Raw genomic sequence first — 23,994 nt, forward strand, 5'->3', positions numbered from 1 at the left:
ATAATCTTACGCTAAGTCGGTTGGTATTGCACTTCCATCTTCAATGGAGTGTCTGGGGGTTTGTAGATCATTTACGAAGTCGGTATTAATCTTGTTTGTTATTACGACGATGTGTTAAACTCATGGTGAGGAGGTTCTTGTAGAAAACACGAAATATAAAACTATATGTATTCTTCTGAAGTTTTACATGGTGAAGATCAGATATGATGTACAAGTCTTCTAATAACGATAGCTTGATCGCTTCTGCCAATGATGATGGCTAATCCTATTCCTCTACATGATAAAGCTTAGGTAAAGAGGTACAGGTCTTCTAATGACGATAGCTAACTCTGTTCTCCTGTCTACCATCTCTGTTACAAGTTATGAAGGAGCAGACAGTAGTTCGAACATATGAACAATACATACAAATGACATAGTTTCATACGAACACACAATCAAATGAGACACGCTACAGATCACGTAGGCCGTTTGAATTATAGGTCGGGGTAGTTGTCTCAAGCAGGGAGACTTGGACTAATGTTTATAAACAATTGAATGACTACAGGTGACGGCATGTCAACTTAGCCTAACATACTTATTGTATACGTCATCTTTAGCGTCTCTAGTCTGATCACATTCCTGCAAGCAATCTTTATATATATGGACTAACTTCCATATTTTTATTATGTAAACACTTACATATATATATATATATATATATATATATATATATATATATAGTATATATATATATATATATATAAGTGTGTGTGTGTACTTATCCAAGAGCAAACATCTGTTGAAAACAAATACAAAATATAAGTTCAATGCCTTTAACTACGAACAAAAGAAATTATATATATATAGGTAATCATAATATGTCCATTCATGCTGAATATATTAAATGGACCAAATGCAGCCAAAATTTAAAAAATAATAATAATAAAACCACAAAAAAGTCCCGATGTTCATTTGTATGCTCAATGCTTAAAAGGACTTTCTGTCAGTCGAATTCAAAGGCAAATTATACTGTCTCCAGAACCGTAAAATCCTTACAAAGGTCGTAAAAGAGGTTGTAAACTGTTTTATTCTACTTTTTAAAAAGTAGTTTGGAGTGACGATCCTCATCTTTTTTTTTTTTTTTTTTTTTTTTGTAAGTACATAGTGAGCGCGCACGTGGGTATAACTTTGACGCCACCTAAGACCTGTTTGATTCCAGGGAGGGTTAATTATTTTTTTTGGGTAAATATTTCCATTATATATGAATGTTATTTTTAAGAATATTTTATATATTTTTGAATACTTTTTACTAATATTTTTTAGTTATTTTTTATTGAATATTTTTATTAAATATTTTTGAATACTTTTTACTAATATTTTATTACTATATGATTTTTTATTAATATTCGTATAATATTTTTATAGTCTGAGACTGGAATTGGCAAAACTGCCCATATAAAGTACGAAAAGGTAAAAAAAAGTGTAGATAATAACCAAACTTCTCTATAATTTTTAATATAAAGATAAGTTGAATTATCCTGGGACAACAGAGGTGACTGTAGAGTTCCGAATCTTAGGAGCAAGTGGTCGGTTTTGGGAACTAGAGTGCTAGATCATCAAATGGCAAAGTTTACCTAAGAGAAGCCGTTAGTAACATCGTATGCTGCGATTTCCAGTTCTCGCTTCCATAAGCAATCCTCGTTCACAAAACACATTGGGTACATACATACATAAATAAATATGAATTTTTATCACATCACCGCGATTTACATACATGCATTAAGACGTCAGTGAAGTCCTGATTTCTCTGTGCGCTGGTTCGAATCCACGCGAGGACGAAATTATTATCAACTACGAAAATTCCCCTTCGGTTAACATATGTGAAAATACATTAATTCCGAGCTAGAGCGAATTGGATGTTAAAGGACATTTGTAGCTTAATGCATAAATACACACATATAATTACATATATATGTGTGTATATTATATATTATATATATATATATATATATATATATATATATATATATAATATATAAACTTTGGAATAAAAGTTGAAAGTCTTGGTACCTCCTCCTTTCATTTTCACGTGAGGATCGCTTATATACTAGTATATATCTTTGGCTGGTCTGTGTAAAATTAGCCTTCTTGCGAAGACATAAATTTCGGTGTTATTTCATATCAGAATCGTTGCAATTTATGGCTGCGCTTAGAATAACAGAGCAGAAGAGTATAAAAGCACGGAATGACGGCCTGAAGTCAGTCGAAAAGATTAAATTTTGTATTGTCGATAAGCTGAAAACGTCTAGTCTTAAGTATAAAGTCAAGAATTGTATAAACTGTTTCCCACCAGGCAAACCTACGATAAACTGCATTGCCAGTGATACGAAGTTTACTCCTAAATATTTCGACCATCGCTCAGTATAGCATATTACCGTCTTTTTTCACTGTATGGTGAAAGCGAATCACACAGAAACATATAATTGTCAACAGATGCGCGCGTTGATCTGCAACTCTCACGAAACACCAATTAGAGCATTGGAATAGTCTCTCTCGCTCTTAAAAACGGCTGGTTACATAACCATAGAGAAGGATATGGGGGACCTTGATCCTTTGCGGCAGTGAGTCCTAAACCAACCTTCCTCCCTTTGGCTTACAGCGCTTAGGTAATAACTCTTGCCTCGTGATCCTTGAGCTTGAAGTTCCTTGGGAACTCTAGGACACCTTTCCTTATCTATTTATCTATACTTCATCTATACCTTACCTATACTTTGTTGGACCACAAGCTTCTATAAGAACCTAGGGCTGGCCCGAAGGATTAGATATTTTTTACGTTGATAGAAACCAACTGGTTGTCGAGCAACGGGACCTACAGCATAGTGTGGGATCCGAACCACATGATATCGAGAAATGAATTTCTAATCAGCAGAAATAAACTGCTCTGATTCCACGTCGGCAGAGCGGGCAACCGAACTTGCGACTACCGAATCAGGCGAGCATGTAGCCCACTCGTCCAACGAGGAACTCTTCGCAGTTCCAGGGGTCCTTTATTCCTCACACCGTTGGACTGTGGAACAACAGTCTCCCTTCAGAGGATGTCGTGCAAATGGAATTTTAATAGTTCAAGCCATGATGCCGTGCATCACTAAAACAATTCACCTTGTGTTTTAATTTATATTTTTAATATTCTTATTTGTTTATCTGTGAATCTATTCATTTATCTTGTTTTCCGAATAGTTGATTTCTTCTTTCTGTATTTCCTGTTATCCTCTGTCACTTCTTTCAAATGAACACTAATATTCTTTGGAAGCTTGAATTTCAAGTCAGTGGCTCCTGTGGGAGCTTATTCCATGTGAATAGGGTTTAATCTTCTGAATAATGATAACAATAATAACAATGGCTGTTTCTACGTATTTAATTTGTAGTATTCTCTATTCGTCTCCCAACCATCTTTTCATCAACGTGCAGCTGAAAAGAAGATTGTCTAACGAATAAAGAAGACTATACAAATTGAATGCCGTAGAAACAGCCACTGCTTTCAACGCTACTCTCCTCAGAGAGGGTCTCCTCCCTAACAATGATAATTAATAATCATAGCCCAGACGTGACGTTGATTGACAAAATCAAGAAGAAAGTATCACTCATTGATGTCGCAATACCATGGGACACCAGAGTTGAAGAGAAAGAGAGGGAAATAAATGGATAAGTATCAAGACCTGAAAATAGAAATAAGAAGGATATGGGATATGCCAGTGGAAATTGTACCCATAATGATGGGAATAGTGGGTACGATCCCAAGATCCCTGAAAAGGAATCTGAAGTAGCTCCAGGACTCATGCAGAAGATTGTGCTCCTAGAAACAGCGCACATTGTATGAAAAGTGATGGACTCCTAAGGAGGCAGGATGCAACCCGGAACCCCACTCTATAAATACCACCCAGTCGAATTGGAGGACTGTGATAGACCAAAATAATAATAGTAATGATTAATAATAATAATCTGTCAGTCCTTTGTTTCGTTCTTCAATTTAAGGACTGCAGAGTCACTATAGAGGTTTTTCCCCACTACCCACCTACGTATACCTGCATCCCATACACCTTGGAGAATCTGAGGCCCGTGCCCTACATTGGTCCTCACTCACCCCTCCATATCCCCTACTTCTAGGTTTTCCCCAAGGGTTTTACCCAACCCACCCCATCACAACCATTCCTTTACGAGCTAGCAACATACCTGGGCTGGAAATAATGCTTCGTAATTCATCATCAAGACGCGCCCCCTTTTGAAGGGACCCGTTTTTCAATTTTTTTGCTTTTTTCTGTATACCTTTCAGACCTCCATTCCGATAGGTGTTTTCGTATTTGGAACCTCCTCTTTTAAAAGCTCGAGCGAACATGCAATGCATTGCTGCCCCAAAGGAATTCTTCTCGTATTCTTATAGATACTTACATTTTTTCATCGGTTTTATTTACGAAATTAGTTTTTTTTATTTCGAATAGCTGATCTCTTCCTTTTGTATTTCGTATGACCTCCTGTTATTTCTTTCTAATGAACACCGTATCCTTTTGAAGTTTGAATATCAAGTCAATGGCCCATGAATGGTCGATCTATATGGAAAGGGTTCATCGTCTGAATAATAATAATATAATAATAGTAATACTGGTGTAGCTCTGGCTTATCGCGATATTTCAACCTTCTCGTAGGTCATCTTCTTGGCTGGAATAATAATAAGCTTCAGGGTAGGATTGCTTGAAGAGTTCTTCGAAGAAATAAGCCTCAGTGAATGCAAACCTGATAAAAGAAAGTTTCTTCAGAAGAGAACATTTGATCACAACTACGACAACAAGATGTATAGAGAAATGGTCATTGGTTTCAAAACTACTTGAATGGCAGGGTGACTGCAAGCATTTATTTCAAAAACACGGTCAATGGAATCCTGGCTTGTAAAGCGTTTTTAAAAGGGGGTTTCAAAACACTTTTACTGTAATCAAATCGTTTTAAATATTACATGAAACCTTTGTTGATGTCAACGCATTAAAGGGATTCCATATTTTGAAATTGCATTCTAACCCATATTTTGAAACTGCATTCTAATCCATATTTTAAAATTGCATTCTAACCCATATTTCGAAATTACATTTTAACCCATATTTTGAAATAACATTCTAACCCATATTTTGAAATTGCATTCTAACCCATATTTAGAAATTGCATTCTAAACCATAATTTTGAAATTGCATTGTAACCCATATTTTGAAACTGCATTCTAACCCTTATTTAGGAATTGCATTCTAACCCATATTTTGAAATTACATTTTAACCCATATTTTGAAATTGCATTCTTACAAGACTATTTTGAGGCCAGTATAAATGAAACTCGATGTTTTGATTCTAAAACCAGTTTTGTTTAAAGAAATCTTTGAATAAAATTCATGTTCTCTAAAAACAACAATTGAATTCCTTCATTCAAATCTTGAGGGCATTTCACCTGAAAAATATCATCATACAATTTAATAAATTACCTTTTTCTGAAGAATCAAGGAATATCAACCTGTTTTGGAAAACTTTTGAATGAAACCTGTTTTGAACTCGTATCATTTAAAACTTCTTTCTCTCAAAACTCGTTAGAAAAAGAAAATTCTCATAAAAAAAAACGAGTAACTGAAACATATACGAGCAATAATTGCCGTCTTGAAGAAGAGTCCCTATAGAAACAACCTGATTGAAAATAAAAGAATCCTTTATTGTCTCCGTTTTGTAGCATTTTTTTTTCTTTTGCCATCATAAATCAACTTTTAAGGCTGTTAATGTCTATAGGTTTAATAGTGCTATTAAAGGTGAATGTAATAAAACTCTCTTCTCTCTCTCTCTCCTCGGAGGCCACCTATGGTGTGCAGGAACGTGGGTAATATAGTCTCTGCGGTGTGAGTAGGCAATTTTTTACTATCCTCTCTCTCTCTCTCTCTCTCTCTCTCTCTCCCCAGCTAACGCACTTCTTGGCTCGGTGGATAATAATTAACGGCACATCGCGGACGTCCTGACTTGAAATAAGGTGATGTTTATCCCCTATAGGAGTTGTAGTTGTGAGGGAAAGGATGAGCCAAGGTACAGATCAGCTATGGGGGTACTAATTTGATAAGATGGATTGACAGACTGTTATTATGAGAGAGAGAGAGAGAGGAGCCAGAGAGAGAGAGAGAAGAGAGAGAGAGCGTCTTAGCCTAGAGGTAGTGAGAAGCGTGAGATTGTATATATATATACATATATAATATATATATATATATATATATATATATATATATATATATATATATATATGTGTGTGTGGTGTGTGTGTGTTTAAAAATCACAGTAGATACGCGTGACTTCGTTAAATAAGCGAATACCACACGGAAATATCAGAAATCCAAACGCTGTCGTCTTTATTAGTCGTTAAGGAACGAATGTGTTTGTGTGTGTGTGTGTGTGTGTGTATGACTATATAACAACCGACACGCACGAGTGCTACTTGCGCTTTGAAAAGACTTAGAAAAATCCTCCGAGTACAAGCAGCGGTCCTCCCTCCTTAAGGACATAACAGGAAAACTAGTTGCAGTATCCTAAGCCGTTGCGAAGCCGAGTACCCGTGAATATGAGAGAGAGAGAGAGAGAGAGAGAGGAGAGAGAGAGGATAAGTAGGTTAGTGCCATGGGCATACTTGCAAAGAGAAGGTAAGGTTTAATGATTAGTTTGGGGGTTCCTATCGTTCTACCATACGCAAGATCGCATTCTGTTTGAAAACAAATTTGTTTTTTTATACGATTTGTTAATGAACTGCTAAATTCCATTGATTTTCCTCGTGTGCTGAAAGAAGCGTAGTTCACTAAAATAGAGCGTTTGGCGCCTTCATATACTTACACTCGTATTTTCTAAACTGTAAATATGAATTAAGCTCTTAACTTATTCAAATAATCATCAAGGAATAGTACATACACATACACAATTATATATATATATATATATATATATATATATATATATATATATATATAGTATATATATAAGAGAATGTGATCACTCTCAGGATCGAAAACGCAACGGTTAAAAGGGTTACCAGTTAGTGGTTTTCATAACAGACGTGGTCTCCTTTTAATCTTAAGTCGGGTTCTTTGATACATTAAACCAAGGTTTAAAGAGTACAGGGCTAAACTGTTTTGTCCAACGCTGGACCCTCTTCACGTGAGGTGATAAGTTGTTCCCAGAGGCCAAAATTAACGATTAATTCGAAAAAGGTGGCATAATTAAACCGCCATGATTCGTGCTAGATATGGACAGTCTACTCCGGTGGTTAAATTGAAAAGGGGAAAAAAGGGTGAGCTATTAAATTACATTGTGGCACGTGTCTCGAGAATAAGGGCAACAAAAAGCATTGCCGTGGGTCATTTATTTTAATCGCAGGGCGAATTACAGAGGTAAATCCAGTTTAAGTTGAGTTATGGGTCTAGGAGCGTAATTCATTTCTGACAGAATCATAAATATTTTCTCGCATTTTAGAATAATTATGGTATTCATTTTAAAATAACATTGGTATTTAGGGCATTTACATCAGAAGATCTGTACGATAGAATATAGATTAAACTGAAATTTTTTTACCGAACTGTTAAAAAACACTTGATACCGTAAGGCCTCATGAAAGACATTACAATTGATTTTTAAAATCTATAATTTTTGAGGGACTGTAATATGGAAATGTCACGCAAAAAAATGCGAATTCCAGGCTCTTTGATCTTTCCCAAGTAGGTGTGTGTGTGTGTATGAGAGAGAGAGAGAGAGAGAGAGAGAGAGAGAGAGAGAGAGATATTCGCTGGTGGGTCAGTGGAACGGTTTTGTGTCCATGGGCAGGATAGATAGATACCCGCACATTAACTACGTAGAAGCTTTGGTTTGAATCCTTACATCCATCGCCATTTCCTCTCTCTCTCTCTCTCTCTCTCTCTCTCTCTCTCTCTCTCTCTCTCTCTCTCTCTCTCTCTCTCTCTCTCTCCTTAGGCTGACTGTGACAAGGTAAGTACTATTCAAAGCTTTCACTTGGCAGGGTATTTGTAACTGGTTCACGGTCCCATTGGAAAAAGACGCACGCAGCCGTAAGTGAGGGGGAATATCTAATCTGAAAATATCCTATAATTAGCGATTGATCAGTGACCTATGCATATGAAGAGGTTAGGTCCCTTCCCCACTATTTACAGGGTCATTTTCGCTAATACAGTTGCTACGTTAAGAGGCCAGGGTCTTTAGACCTTGAAGAGTGGATTGCTGTTAGTTTTTTCAGGATTTGATCTCTCTATTTGGGAAAAGTAGGTCTATTTGAGAGAGATAGGTCTCTACGGAAAATATCGGTCTATTTGAGAAACATCGTTCAATTTGAGAAACATCGGTTTAATTGAGAAACATCGGTTTAATTGAGAAACATCGGCCTATTTGAGAAAGGCCCCTTATCTGAGAAATATCGGTCTAATTAAATCAATCGGTCTATTTGAGTTCGGTAGCGCAGTCATTTGTTTTTCGTCATGTACAAAATAGTCACATTAGCAAAAGTATTTCAGAACAGATGTCAGCACAAGGACCCTTTCTTTCCTTAGCTCTAAAAGAAAGACAAGAAAAGTCATAAACAACTCACAGTATGGTTTTATTTGCATAAGAAAGAGGTGGTCTGTAGCTATTGCTAACCTCAGTTAGTCTTTAACACAAGTTCGTTCCTCCGGGCAAGGATTGATGGCTACCTACGGAAACAATAAATTTGGAGGGTTGGGTAGGATTTATTTGACTGCTTCATAAATTGAGCGATTTGGCTCAGGTAATAGAGTAATGAAGAGCTACTGAAAATTGGATGTGAACATAGGCCTAACTGCAACGAAATGCACTTATTTTTCCGTTAAAACTACGTTGCTGTTTCATACTCTTCAAAAAATAATTCATATATATAATATGTATAGCCTTACACTTATTTCATCCATTATGTAATAGGCCAAGAGGTGGCCAGAAGTCTCAGACTGAATTCGTTGGAACCAAATTCAATCTGAGGTCGACGAATAAGGAGGTTATGGCGCGAAGCGAGATGCCATATTGCTTTGGAAAGTAAACTAAACCTGACTCAGCGTTTCACCAGCTTCAGTTGGCCAGTTATTGTTGCTTATAATGAGCATTATTGGATATGCTATTGTTTTCGTGTTGTTGTTACTTCTAATACATCTTGTTTCGTAAAGGTACTTTGCAAATTCTATAACCCTTTATCTCGCTTGCTAAAGGGACGAGGAATGTTGCCTTTCCGGGTTACCTTGACTTACATAACGGTTTTGGAGGAATAAAGATGTAAGTCTATATGGCTGATTCGCTTGGCTTGCTACGAAAGGAGTTTCAACCCACTTGTGAGCTATTAAGTAGGCATCTTAAGAATGCTACGACTTTCCATTTAAATTTTCTGTATACTTACGCAAGTCTTCACAATATATACGAAGGATAAAGCCTTGAATGAGATAAGACCAGCCTTTCCGTTCTGTTAGTCCTAGGCCTACGCCCAGCACCTAAATCATGGGATGTTATGTGGCTAAATATAGGCATTATATTTTACACCAGTGATCTAATGGTTTTAAACCTCGAGCCCATGAAAACACACATAGGCCTACAAACATGGCTCATTCATTCGCAACTTCTGGTTCAGTTGAGGGCCTGGGGCGAAACAAAGTTCAGGACTAAAAATTAAAAAGAAACGAATGAGTGGGTAGAATTCTCTCTCTCTCTCTCTCTCACACACACACACACAAAGTGGCTAACGAATGAACATTATACATACTACTATACCCGTTCACCGAGAATTTCCTTCTTCAATAACATACTTGAAGTTCAACCATCAATAACTACAACAGAGATTACAAAGTTCTGATACAGGTGGATTTTCTCCTTAATCCTAAGACGGGGTTGTTGCACAAGAGAAAGCGCAAAATTGTAACATAATTGTAAATTGATCATTAATTATTTTAAGGACAACTTGGGATATGAGTAGTCAAGACACAGTCCATATATAAATATATTGCGTTTGTGTGTGTGTGTGTGTGTGCGCGCGCGCGCTTGAGTATACAAGCATGGATGAGCAAGAGCTACCTCTGTGGCTTCTGAAATCAGACTAGGTGTGTGTAAGTGTCCGCAACCCAAGGTCTAGACACATACCGCACCATAGACTCAACTGACATCGCATCGTCGCTTCTTATCAAACTCATCTGTTCAAGGGTTTAACATCCTGCCCCTCGAGTCTGGGCAGCCTTAAGGAGAGTGACGTCGTCGTAAAGATAGGCCAAATTCCACGGTTCTATCATTCTTTGAGAGCTACGAGTGATACGTTCTGAAACCCAGACAGAAAATGACGAAGGTATCACCTTCTAAGACCATAGACCGAATCTGGTTAACGTGTTGTTGTGGTTTGTTTTTGTTGATTTTTTTTTCCGTTACATGGAGATTTTCTCAGTTCCAGAGGAGGTCCTTTATTCCTCACACTGTTGGACTGTGGAACGGTCTCCCTGAATTTGTTGTGCAACTATACTCTCATACAGTCCATCGGCCTGTGGTGGTTTTCACATGGTAACACTGCTTCCCGGGCTTTAAATAGTTGCGCTATGTGTAAATTTTAGGTAAAATAAAAGATATTTGGGTGTACATTTGCAACTGAAAACGCGTTTTAATAATTTACTGTATGCGAATTACACCGTTAATATTCGAAATAAGATATTGTTATTATTGTCGAATGTAAGCTGAATGTGACTATTTAAAGCTCCGGACGCAGTGTTCCCATACACAAAACCACATAAACCGAGTATAGAGCGCGCAAGTTCAAGAGAAGATGCAATGTAGTACTACCCTACAGTAAATCCTATACTTTTTTCTATTTATTTATTGATTAACTTTCGTCTATCATTTTTTCATTATTTTCTAATAAGTGATCTCTTCTTTCTGTATTTCCTAGTGGCTTCTTCTGTTCATTCTTTCAAAAGAGCATCGTATTTCTTGTGGAAGTTTGAAATTCAAGTCAATAGCCCATGTGGTAGGCTTGTTCCATATGAATGGTGGTCATTTTCTATAATAATAATAATAATAATAATAATAATAATAAGTAATAATAATAATCAATAATAATAATAATAATAAAAGATATCTAACTATGTAAAACTCATCTCCACTAGCGAATGAATTCCTACATAATATTTTAAGACTATTATTCGCACAACCTACAAAGAATGCCTAATATCATTCCTGTGCCACATAGTTCTGAACGAACATCTATCGATCTGACGTACTATTGAAAAAGAATTTAACGGCGAGAGAGAGAGAGAGGAGAGAGAGAGAGAGAGATGTATGCCGAATACTGAAAACGACAGTCTTGACGAAAGTTGATAAACACTCAGTAATGTTTCACAAAAATATATAATTTATCTATGGGGGTGGGGGAAGAGAGAGAGAGAGAGAGAGAGAGAGAGAGAGAGAGAGAGAGAGAGAGAGAGAGAGAGAGGCCAAAGTTGAGAGCGACTGTATGGCAGAAACGAAAAAAATGTTAAAAGTAACTCTTAATGCTTTACACACACACAATTATCTACGAGAGAGAGAGAGAGAGAGAGAGAGAGAGAGAGAAGCTGTTTTGCAGAAACGTCAAAGGTAAAGACAAACTCAGTAATGTTTCTCGTTACGTTCAGACCAGCGAGAAAGCGGAGAGTCAGCGCGAGGTGTTCAGACGGCGAGCCTCCGTCGCTAGGGCCGGCTGCAAATTCGTGGAAGGCATCCCCGGGTATTTCGAGGTCAAAAACAACCGACTCCTGAACAACCTGAGATGGGTCAAGAAACACAACCTCATATGGTGCCCTATATTCAAGGTAAGGGACGTACAAGGATCTTTTTTTTTTTTTCTTTCATTTTATGCCGAATCGTAATGCAGACAGATAGGCCTAATGTCTTATTTGTCTACTTACAGTGATATATACAATTTAATCTTAATTATTTTTGCTGCTGTAATTAGTTTGGTATAAAATCAAAGCCGAATTCATTTTACGTAACGTCACCCAGTCAACATTCAACAGATATGCCATTAAATATTTATTTTGCGCCTTTGTTGACGTAAAGTACACTTACAGTGTTAAAAATACATAAAAACCTCATAAATAGAACCTAAAATTCCCATTAAAATGGTTTATATTCCTAACGTTACCCCAAATCCCAATTGTAAACCTTGAGTGGTTTTTCCTAACACCGATATAAGATAAAAGACATAAAAAGTAGAGAATATATTCATTCTACTCAGACTGACTAGGAAACATTCATTACCAACGTCCTCCATGAGGATTATTTTATGCCGTTCCAGAGCAATAAAGACGTGAATGGCAGTGTAGTCTTCAAAAAAGTCAAAACGGGAGCCAAAGATGTTGATAAAATCTTTATATGTTGGTTTTAATTTCTCATTTTTGAGCGAAATTACTCCTCTTGGGGTCCGTCAGATGTTCATAAAAATGCTTTAGTTACAGTCAGTTATTTTCATGAGGTAAGGTCTTCCAATGGTTAACGAAAGTCGAAGTGATTAAAACTGAGCTAAATTTGTATGAATTGCTAGACATATTTTGAAATTTATTTAAATCGCTATTTCGTAATGCAATTATGTAAGGTTTATAATATATATATATATATATATATATATATAAATATATATATATATATATATATATATATATATATATATATATATATATATATATATATATATATGTATATATGTATATATATATACGTCTATTTATAAATGATTTTCACACACCTGACTGACTAAGCGTTAGGTAAAAGTATTTTCATTCTATATTGTACAATTTTAAGAGCCTTTGAAAATTGTACAGTACCAAAGTTCGACAATCTTGGGAAATTTTTCAGTTACGTCATGAAACACATTTGATGTTACTTTAAACACTGCAGATTTGCATGTCTTTTGCGCTTGAACTAGCTGACTGCTTGAAGCTAAAGCGTAGCACGGCTTAAACGTACGTCCCCATCCTTCAGCTTTAAAAAGAAAAGAATACTGAATATGTATCTTCATATGAAAGTTATTAGTTAATTTTCAGTCGCTCAATGAAATAGTTATCATAATCACGTTAGATATATCGTTTGACAACGCCTATGCATCATATCATCTTGAAATCTGACAAAACGGTGTTAAAAACTAGTTTGGACTTGAATACAAGAGTTAGTAAGCATATCGGGTGCTGTTAGACTGAACCTGTAAAGCGTAAAATGTACCGGATAAAACTTCCACAAATGCCTAGCACATGCGAAGCCACATGATAAACGAAGCACTGTTCGATATTACTCTAATATATGTGCTTAGACTCAGCCTACAAAGCGTAAAATTTACTGGGTAAAGCTACCACAAATTGGTCAGCACAAACAAAAACCTTATTCGCGCCTAAAACCCTCATGCGAGTCTACTTTAGTCAGTCCAGGACCCTGAGTCAGTCAAGCTCTCTGCGCTGATCACGATCCCGAAACGGAAGGCGGTAAATAAGCTAACTCAAGTTAATTATTTTTCCTTCCAGGCGGCGTCTACCACTTGGGTGAAGAACTTGCTACTGCTGGCAGGCGAAAAAGTGCTCAACAAGAGCTTCCACGGGCGGGTGCGAGAGCTGTACCCGCGGCCGGACAATAAGGAGGAGGAAAAACAAGTTCTAGACTCATCCATGAAAATGATCATTGTCAGGCATCCGCTGGACCGATTGCTGTCAGCATACCGGTGGTTGAGAGAGAGAGAGAGAAGAGAGAGAGAGAGAGAGAGAGAGAGAGAATGATATTAATGGTTCCAATCCGGTTATGGTTCTTCCCGTTTTGAATGGGTAATGTGATGGAGCACATTCTGACAAAGTGCGCGTCACTGACGTCTGATGTTTTCAGAGAGAGAGAGAGAGAGAGAGAGAGAGATGATTAATGGTTTCACCTCGGTTAACGTTCCCCCGTTTTCCCCGAATTTTGAATTTTAATAGGTGTACTTTCTAACAAGGCGCGCATCGCTAACGTCTGCTGTTTGGAGGGAACAGTGCCAATCTCGCTCTGGGATCGAACACGGCTGTAGTCATTGGCACTTACAGAGAGAAGACGCTTTGAAAATCCCACTCCTGCAAGTTTTCTTCGGCACGGAACCCCCTGTGCTGAGGTGGGGGAAACACATTAAACTGGCAGGCTTGTGTGCAAACCCCCACTTTTGTAGCATAGTCATTTGAATGCCACGAGACCACTTATTCAAGTGTCTCTACATCTCCACGCGTTCCCTATTCCATTATCTTTCTCTCTCTCTCTCTCTCTCTCTCTCTCTCTCTCTCTCTCTCTCTCTCTCATACCACACACACAAATATAAACCGGAAATCAGCAGCACTCAAAGGTTTGTGAGTAGCCCAGATCTGATTGAAAGAAATCCTTTGATTGATAATTAATTATTCCATACTGCACAGATGGTTGAACCTCCCGAATCAAGATACTGGCCTATAAATAATTGCGTTATCTCCCAAAGTTAACTGAAAGGAATTCAATCTTGAGCCTTAGTCACATGACCCCATCAAATGCTTCTTAGCCTAAAGCCCCTCTCGCAAAAAAAAAAAAAAAAAATGAAATCTTTAATTTTCTAGGAGAAAATATCTCGTACACGTAAAGAAAACAAATAAATCATAAGCACGGGTGAAGCAAAGACCTTCGTTCAACTTCGCCGACAGGTTAAAAGAAAAAAAAAAATTAGAACCGAGTCTTACTGAGAATGTTCTTCATGAAAGATACCGGCGCTTCACGAGCGTGTCAAAAAAAAAAAAAAAACACCATACCTTTAGGAACTGGATTTGTCTCAGTGGACCAAACCAGCTGGTAAAAAGAAAATTGTACTAAGTGAGTGACGGTGCCAAAAAATCATTATAATAAAAAGTAATGACAATAAAAAGTGTAAAAAGAAACGTACCAATGGTATCTTTAACGAACGAATTGTTTGTGAACGTGTGAACATTTTGCATTCCATAATCTAGCACATTGTTTCTCAAACTTTTTTCAGGAATCCAGATGGATTCCTAGCGGTCCCCCTCCACCCCCGATACGCACTTAGTATTTATTTTTTGTGGGGGGCGGCGGGGTAGGGGGTTTGCTTCAAATTCAAAACAAGAATATTATACACAAAGATTTATTTCACAAATAATACTTGATTTAGTCTTTTTTTTTTTCTTCTTCACAATTACTGTCATGGGATAGATGTGCTTGGTGCAGGGATACCAGCTTCTAAAAATCAGACTGGAACTCACAAAGAACAAATATGATGTGTGAAAGGCAATAAAATACATCTTCAACTTGTTCCACTTACTATGGATGAAGTCGGAGATTTTGTTTTTTGTTTTGCAACCGCAAATCTTGCTATGATTTCTTGAACTTTGGCCTCAATGCGATGTCGTGTTGGATTGAAACCGTTTCTTCTTCTGTCTCTCCGGTTTCCTCACTACTGACATCTAGGAATGGATTGATTACCCTTTCTGATATTTTAAGAAATGAAAGATCATGAATTTGATTTTGATTTGATTTGATTTGTATAGATTATGTTGAAATTATGCCAAGCACTGGGGCAACTAAGGCCATTCAGCGCTGAAACGGAAACTGACAGTAAAAGGTTACAAAGGTGTAAACAGGAGGAAAACCTCAAAGCAGTTGCACTATGAAACTCTTTGTTAGGATGAGGGTGGTGGCAGAAGTAAGACTGAAGCAAGAATATGAACGGAGGTACCGTAAAAGGAATGACATTACCACCCCCAACCGCCCCTTTTCTTTTTGCCACCCCCCCCCCCCCGGCATATCAATACACCTACCCCGCCCCCCACTTTGGGAACCATTGGTTTAGCAAATGTGCAGGTCGAATCGCTGTATGATACCGTGTTGAAAATGTAAATTAATTGAAAATCTAATATTATAAAACTTCCTATTAGAAAGCTATAAAAAAAAAACTTTTAAGCTGTATTTACAAAATAAGATCTTCCTTTACGTATAATTCCGCTTTTAAACAAAATATACATATTTTGAGCACATGAAAAGACGTTTATTTCATTATAATTTGTTTGAGTTTGTAACTCTCTAGATGACCTCAGCCTCTTCAACGTCAAAAAATCAAATTTTGTTGGATTAAACGAAAACAATTTGAAATAAATGCGCTAAAGTGACCGTTTTCTAACATTTATCTTATCTATAGAGAATACTAGGTTATAACAAAGAAAAAATCTCTTGGTAGAGCGTATATATAATTTTAAAAATGTTTTTTTGGTAAAATTTCAGTGATCGTTCAAAATCATAAAAAAAAAAAGCCCCAAGTCAGGTTTAAGAAGTCGGTCTGCTCATGTTAAAAGTTTCCTATTTGCAAAAAAATAAAATAAAAATAAAATGCAAAAAAAGAAAAAAAAAAAAAAAAAAAAAAAAAAAGTCAAAACAAAGACTCATGCTTCTTGGCTGTAATTGAATCACCCCCGACACCTCTCTCTCTCTCTCTCTCTCTCCTCTCTCTCTCTCTCTCTCTCTCTCTCTCTCTCTCTCTCTCTCTCCGGTCACAATCGTGGCTTTGGTCTGAAGTGTGCGTGACAGCCGTCGAATTGAAGTCTTCAGGTTCTCTCTCTCTCTCTCTCTCTCTCTCCACACACACACACACACACACACAAGGTGATTTAGCTAACTGGGTAGTACCAGCACGGAGAGAGAGATCAGACAAATGGTTGCAATATCAAGGAGAGAGAGAGAGAATTTTCACACGCAAAAAATACGCAAAACGAGATCAACCAAGTGCTTACAATAACAAGGAGAGGAAGAGATACAGAAAAAAAAATGGAGATAAACAAATTAGTTGGGCTAGACTGATAGGTAACAGGGTGCAGAGAGAGAGAGAGAGAGAGAGAGAGAGATAGGAAACGCTAAATGTTGACGAAGTCTGTGTTCAGTGAACAGTTATCAGTTCAGAGACTGAGTCTAAGTCTGATAAAGGCTATCTATCGGTCTAACCCATCCTCGGCGTTATCTGAACGGTTAAACTTTTGGTTCCCTTAAATTAACCTGACATTCAGATCTATGACCCGTAACAGCCAGTCCAGGATACCAGTTTCTTCCAAGAAAAGAAAGTTAGGAAAAGTGTCGAGCAAAAATTCCAAATGTTTTCTGAAAATGTTAGCGGTGTTGCCGTTGATTTTCGTTCGGGGTCACGTTTTTATTTTCCCATAATACTTAGTTTTAGGAAAAAATTTATAAAGAGCGGTAACTATAAAGAATAAACAATTCACCGACAGAAATTTCATCAATTTAGCCATTTTACCAAATTATCAAACCGATTCAAGCGTAACATTCTCAAATGAGCGATTATAACAGCACTGCAAACCTCACTTCCCGCTCTGCACAGATCGAGAAAATTACATTAATGACTCGGTAAGCGTTATCATTAAATTGCCACATCGGAGATCCTGAAAGAAGTATTACTATTGGAAGTATTGCTAACATTAAGAAAACGGTTTAGTGACCTTGGGAACTGTTCGAAAATTACAACATAAGTCTAGAGCACTCGGATGTACGAGACTAGGTTTTTTAAAGTTTTTTTTCAAGAAAACAACTGTGTTTCCTTATTCTAACGTGTTAGGTGTTGAAATAAAAAGACTATATCAGTGGACGTCTTCCTTAATTATATTGTCTGATACTTACGTTTCACAAGATTATGCAAAATGTCTAAATGGTTGTAAAATAATATATCAACTTTGTCAACTGAAAGTTCTAAATAAGGCCAACAATTATAAATCACACGCCATGGCTTTTAGGAGAATATTCAAACAGCAATTAAAAGGAAAATGTTCAAACATTAATAAAAATATCAGAAACTTTAAAATAAATCGACAGAAGTTTCGTTGTCCTAGTCTTAATCGGATATCGATCTTTCCTGCCCTTCCGTGCTACTTCTGCGGTAGTGTTTGTTTTGTACAGTGATGCTCAAATGTCATGCAACATGACTCCATAGGATTTCGTTCAAAATTCACTAGCTGGCAACCGAGCATGCTCCATATATATGTATTATTTCAACGAGAAAACACGATTATTGCATACAATCAGGCCATAATATGTTTCATAAAGGTAAAATCTGCCATATATTTCAAAACTGTAAAAAAATGTCACATGTAACCAAATTTCAGAAAAACTCTTACGAAACATTTTCAAAACTTTCGCCTATTAATCGCTAAAGCATTTGACCAAAACGGAGTCGTCATCAAACCACAGTTCAAACGTTAAATATAAAAAACGAAATTTTTTTTTTTATAATATTAATAATGCTTCCAAAGCAAGCATAAAATTTGAAATAGTTGTATTTGATTGCTTTTACACCTCAACGCTGAAAAAAAAGCCTTTACTTTATATGTGTTAGAGGAATGTTTGGATTTTCATACATAATTATTTGTTATATTTCTTAAACATTTCAAAATTGATGGCATACTAGCAAGAATTCGCCTCCGCAAGATATTATCCCTAGGCCTAGGTGTTAGGTTTCTAATCTTACACTTAACATTCACATCTCTCTATTAACAATTTCTGGCCAGAAAGCAAATGAGGTCATCTGCACATTCTTGTACTTCAAGTTACCTTACGAAAGAATTAATTATACACCAAAAGCGAGCAGAAGGACTTTTAAGAAAATAATATTTTAAACCAGTTGAAAAACAAGAGTTCCATACGCCTTGATATTAATACTTATGATATTTCGATTAATAGCCATCTTCTACATATAACCAAAATCATAATCATCTTTTATTCCTCAAAGAACAGGTAATCTCTATAAATAAATTCATTAGTAACATAGATTACATCTCAGAAGGCTTAGGATGATTTTTTAGGCCTATAAATCATTTTGCAATATACAGGCAGCTTAAACACAGCCGAAAACTTCAACATTCAAAGAAAACTGGTTGTAATTCATATTCCTATTGTATTCCTCAAAGAACAGGTAATCTCTACAAATAAATTCATCAGTAAAAGATTATATCTCAGAAGGCTTAGATTATATTTTTAGGCCTGTAAAACATTTTGCAACATACAGGCAGCTTAAACACAGCCGAAAACTTCCACATTCAAAGAAAACTTTTTAAATTCATAGTCCTACTTTGCAATAATTATTATGACTGTTGAGCTTATTTTGCCTAATGTCACAATGCTGCAGACGTTGTTATTTTGACCAGTCCGAGGTGCTGGCTTGTTAAGTGAGCTTTCATTGCTGACACCGCTAACCTCATCACACCGCACTTTGAACTGAGCAACGTAAAATAAAAAAATCCGTTCAAATCGCACAGATTACGAATTATACCAATGCATAAAAGGGATCATATCTATTCTACCATAAGGAAAATAGGGCTAGCTGCGAATTCGTAAACTTTCCGACATGTATGACATTACAAATGAAAAAAAAAAAAAAAAGTTTAGCACTACTTGGCAACGTTACGTTGAGTCTGAGAATCTGGACGAAACAAAAAGAATTATGTCGCATGAGATTTGAGCACCACTGTACAGTGCAAAAAGGGTCCTTTCTGTAGGCCCATCTGCAGAATGGGTCCAATGGCAATCAAATTTGCAAGTTCGTCTACTTCAGGCAGTCCCAGTTAAGCCTAAAGTCTATTTTAATTTCCATTTGCCACCGTATAACAAACATCTGAACTCTGAAGCTCAGTCAAGTTACGTAACGCATTCTTCAGCCGAACAGCATCAACGAATGAGCCATGTTGCCGCTTAAAAATAAAGAAAGAAATACAAAAATATCCATCGCACTATCAGGAAACAGTGTAGGTGACCGACCGTCTGAACCTTGTTAGTTGAACAGAAGTACTATCCAAGATCAGATATTACAGAAAATTGCAATACATGTCTCCTAACGGTTCACTTCTGCAGATTATCAAAACTAGTTTTCCACCATATGAACACTGCGATCATTTTAAAAGAGCCAAAAGACAAGCCTGTTTTAGCTTGCTAAGCCAGTTACCAAAATGGCAGTTACCGTAGGTATTTGTGATGTTAAAACGCTTCACCGGTTCTTTGTTGTCATTTTTAGAAATTTTTTTGCAAGTCCTGGTGTCATTTACTCGTAGTTCCCGTCACTTTTGAAATATCTTGAAGCTTATGCACCGTGATATGTCAGTAAGGAAGAGAGAACACACACAGAAGAAATCTTAGACAGGTGCAAAGTAATGTTAATTATCACCTCGGCAGCACGAGTTATCACCACTGAACGCCTGGGGCTAAACTGTCTGGAAAACCAATTTTCCCAAAGTATTATACCCAAGGTGCGGAAATTATCGTATTTGCGTCAGTATTATCGGACATTTTCCACCCTAAACTATCGTGGGTTTGACCTATATAGGCTTATTCTTATAGTCATTAAGAGATTAAAATATACATAGGCCTATAATTACTTTAATTCTATTATGAATTTTAGTGATACAAAAGCAAATCAACGGCCAATCGGTTAGCAGTGGCATAAATACTACGTGTGAAATTCAGTCAAATCATAAATGCATAATATTTGCATGGGATAGTAACAGGAATAGCCAGAACTTAGTTTGGTTGGATAATCTAATAGTCTTAAGAATGTTTCATTCACATGACTACATGCGCATCTAGCTAATTTTTACAAATACTTTAAGCAAGTTTTATATACGAACTTATGTCCTTTTCCTTTGTTTACATAGCATATGTTTTTAATATGTATGTTATGATTATTGTGCTGATATGTCAACGATATATTTACTCGATACCAGCTTGTGGGAACCTTGTTTTAAGGGCTTCCACGGGACCGGGCTACTTTTGTTTGTTTGTTTGTTTGATGCTTTTACGTTGCATGGAACCAGTGGTTATTCAGCAACGGGACCAACGGCTTTACGTGACTTGCGAACCACGTCGAGAGTGAACTTCTATCGCCAGAAATACACATCTCTCGCTCCTCAATGGAATGGCCGAGAATCAAACCCGCGACCACCGAGGTGGGTTGCCAACACCATACCAACCACGCCACTGAGGCGCTGGGGCTACTTTTGATTCTCTGTGTCTCTGTCCATATTTCGGTTAGTCTGGGTTTCTTCTACATTTTAATCTTAGTGTTCCTTGCCTTAAGAATCAATTGTGTGCTGCATAATTACTTAGAAAATATACCACAAGGCCTATGTCAGTAAAGTAAACTATAAATCACAATTTAGAAAAATAAAAATTTTCCATTATTCTCACGAATTAATGAATTACAAAATAAGTCTCATTATCAGATTAGTAAAGACTACACCATTTGCATACAGTCATTTCACTTTCATTATCATAACTTTCATTAGGCCCATAGTTTTAAGCTACGCAATCTTCCTCTTGCCCGAATTCAAATAAAATTAAATTGAGCTTCTCATGCCAGATTGTCATCTGTATTTGTTATTCTACATTCAACGATTAGCCTTTAAAGATATCTAAAAACTGGTTTGAAATTATTCATAGAAAAGATGTTTTAGCACTCCCTAGGCCATAAAGCTCATCAGGTTTAATTACAGAGATAAATTCGTCATCAGATGACGTCTGCCGATGATAAAAAAAAAGTGGCGTGGACACTTCCTAATCAACTGAAAACACTCCGATCACTTTGTTATCCACCTGAGCCAGTCGATAGACTCCGTCTTTCTTTTTGCGTTACAACCTGATTCCCAGTTAATGTGACAATTGTGGGAACGGATGTATCACATTTATCGCTTAATGGCTGTTGAGAAAATGTTCAGTCATCCTGTTTATGAGAAATGGGACCACGTTCGTAGATCGCTGAGCCATGCTTCTCTTTAAATATGTCAGACTTGTTAGGACCAGAGCTCTGTCTAGTCTTCCCTAAGGCCCCCCATACACTTAACGATTGTCTGAACGACTGTCTGTATCGTTCACAGAAACACTGTGTATGGGCTTGTCTGAATGCAAAAGTGGGCGGAGCTTCGTGTCTGAACGATCTCAGCAGGAATCTATCACGACCAGGTTGCTAGCCAACGACTTAAGTCTGTCAGACACAAATCGTTCAATGTATGGGCTTGTCTGCCGATATAACGCTTTCGCGCGCGTCTCTTCTAGAGATGATACCATGCCTTCTCGAGACAAAATCTTTGTTCAGAGTTTTCAGACTGAAATCGGTGCGGAGATCGTTCATACTGTATGAATAGTGTGTGTGTGTGTGTGCGTGTGGGTCGATAACGACAATCGTTCAGTGTATGGGGGCCTTAGACCTTAGTCTAGTTGAAGATCCGGTTTATGCGTCGGAGGGTTTCTCTACCGTGCTGTCTGGAGCTTGGAGGCATTATTCCTCCAAGGTCTGGAGGCGCTGTGATAAGGATGTTTATGTACTGAGAGTTCCACAAGGCGTCTCGAAACTATTGCTTTTATCATTAAAAGAAGAAACCCTGAATTGACCTCTTCGGTAACTTACATTCTGCTGATACTGGCATACCTTTTTTTTATATAAATTAACTATATGATTATACACTAAGCCACTTTAGATGAATGAACAGCCATAGAGAGATTATTACTCAAACAAATTTTATGAAAACATGCGCGGTGGAGAGAGAGAGAGAGAGAGAGAGAGAGAGAGAGAGAGAGAGAGAGAGAGAGAGAGAGAGAGAGAGAAAGTGCATTGCAACGCTATTCTTGAATATGGAGCCCTTTCCCTTCCCCCCGGAATAATTTCAAATAAATGAAGGATGTATACATAGACCACATCCCACGTGTGTCAAACACACAAGCTCCTGTGAAATGTTTAAAGTGGATTAACCTATGGCAGTCGGTAACTTCAGAGAAAGTGGGCGTGGCCTTTTTATTTATCGGCTATGAATGGGTGGATCTCTAGTATCTAAGATCACTATGATATTCAACGTTTCCTAGAGCAGAAGATGGTGTTTCGAACAACATCGTTTATCATATCAAAGGCAGCCTTATCCGTCATTGGATAAACCCAAATTGATCATAGCAGATATGCGAATATATGTTTAGGAATTCTCTCTCTCTCTCTCTCTCTCTCTCTCTCTCTCTCTCTCTCTCTCTCTCTCTCTCTCTCTCTCTCTCAACTATGCAAATGAAGAAAGACTTGAGTAGTTGTAATCCCAAACAATTCCCTTAATGCAGTAAACAATACAACTTAACATTGAGATAGTCGAAGACTTTTGAATATGCGATGCAAACTTCCTGTAGTTCAAGCTGTCCTTATACCAGCACGATCCTAAGCCCTCATCCCTGATATTCACGAATCCAATGAATTCTTATGCAATAGACGCTCACTAACCCTCTCCCCCTCAGCAGGAAGGACCCACCCATTACTTCGTTCTTAAAGGAGGCGTAGCCGTGGCTCCCGCTACTTTATGCCCGGAGTGAATCGGAATTATCAAAAGCTGGAGAGCGAGTGGTTATTTGTGGAGTAACCTAAACAGCCTTTGCTGGCCAGTCAGTATTCCCAAGGGCTGCTAATAGCGGACCCTTCATAGCAAATGCATTCTTGTGCTTCTTGGGAAGGTTTCTAGAGCAAATGTTACGGCCACAGCAACATTGCAAGGCGTTCGGATACGTATTCACATCAGACGTGAAATTCTTATAGAAATTGAAGTTCTCAAATGCTGCATTGCTTCGTAATGCATATTATACGATGTTTTAGGATCAACGTTTCGGTCTGCACTAGTAATGGAAGAGACTATGATCGGTTCTTATAACGACCAAGTTTTTATCTGTAATAGGCCTACCGGACGCTCTCTGACCTTAATATCAATTCAGCTTATGAGGTGTTCATGGTACGATGGGTATTCTTAACAACTCTTTTTCATGCCGTTGTATTGTAAAACATATTTGTATATACAGTGGTTAATGTTATCAACGTTATGTTGCTTCATTTGTCATCTCCTAGTAGGCCTAATTTTCCTTGATATTTAATTTCCCGCGAATGTTTCT

General features: G+C 37.3%; 1 long non-coding RNA gene across 1 annotated transcript in view; it reads left to right on the top strand.

Annotated features, from left to right (window-relative positions):
* The window catches only part of LOC135210487 (uncharacterized), a 44,613-nt gene that overhangs the window by 19,760 nt on the left and 859 nt on the right, over positions 1-23,994 (top strand). Inside the window, exons 2-3 of the long non-coding RNA XR_010313514.1 lie at positions 11,694-11,870; positions 13,572-13,765. This is a non-coding gene — a long non-coding RNA (uncharacterized LOC135210487). The remainder of the gene's footprint in view (positions 1-11,693; positions 11,871-13,571; positions 13,766-23,994) is intronic.

This window comes from Macrobrachium nipponense, chromosome 39, assembly GCF_015104395.2.
Source record: "Macrobrachium nipponense isolate FS-2020 chromosome 39, ASM1510439v2, whole genome shotgun sequence".
Taxonomy (NCBI): domain Eukaryota; kingdom Metazoa; phylum Arthropoda; class Malacostraca; order Decapoda; family Palaemonidae; genus Macrobrachium; species Macrobrachium nipponense.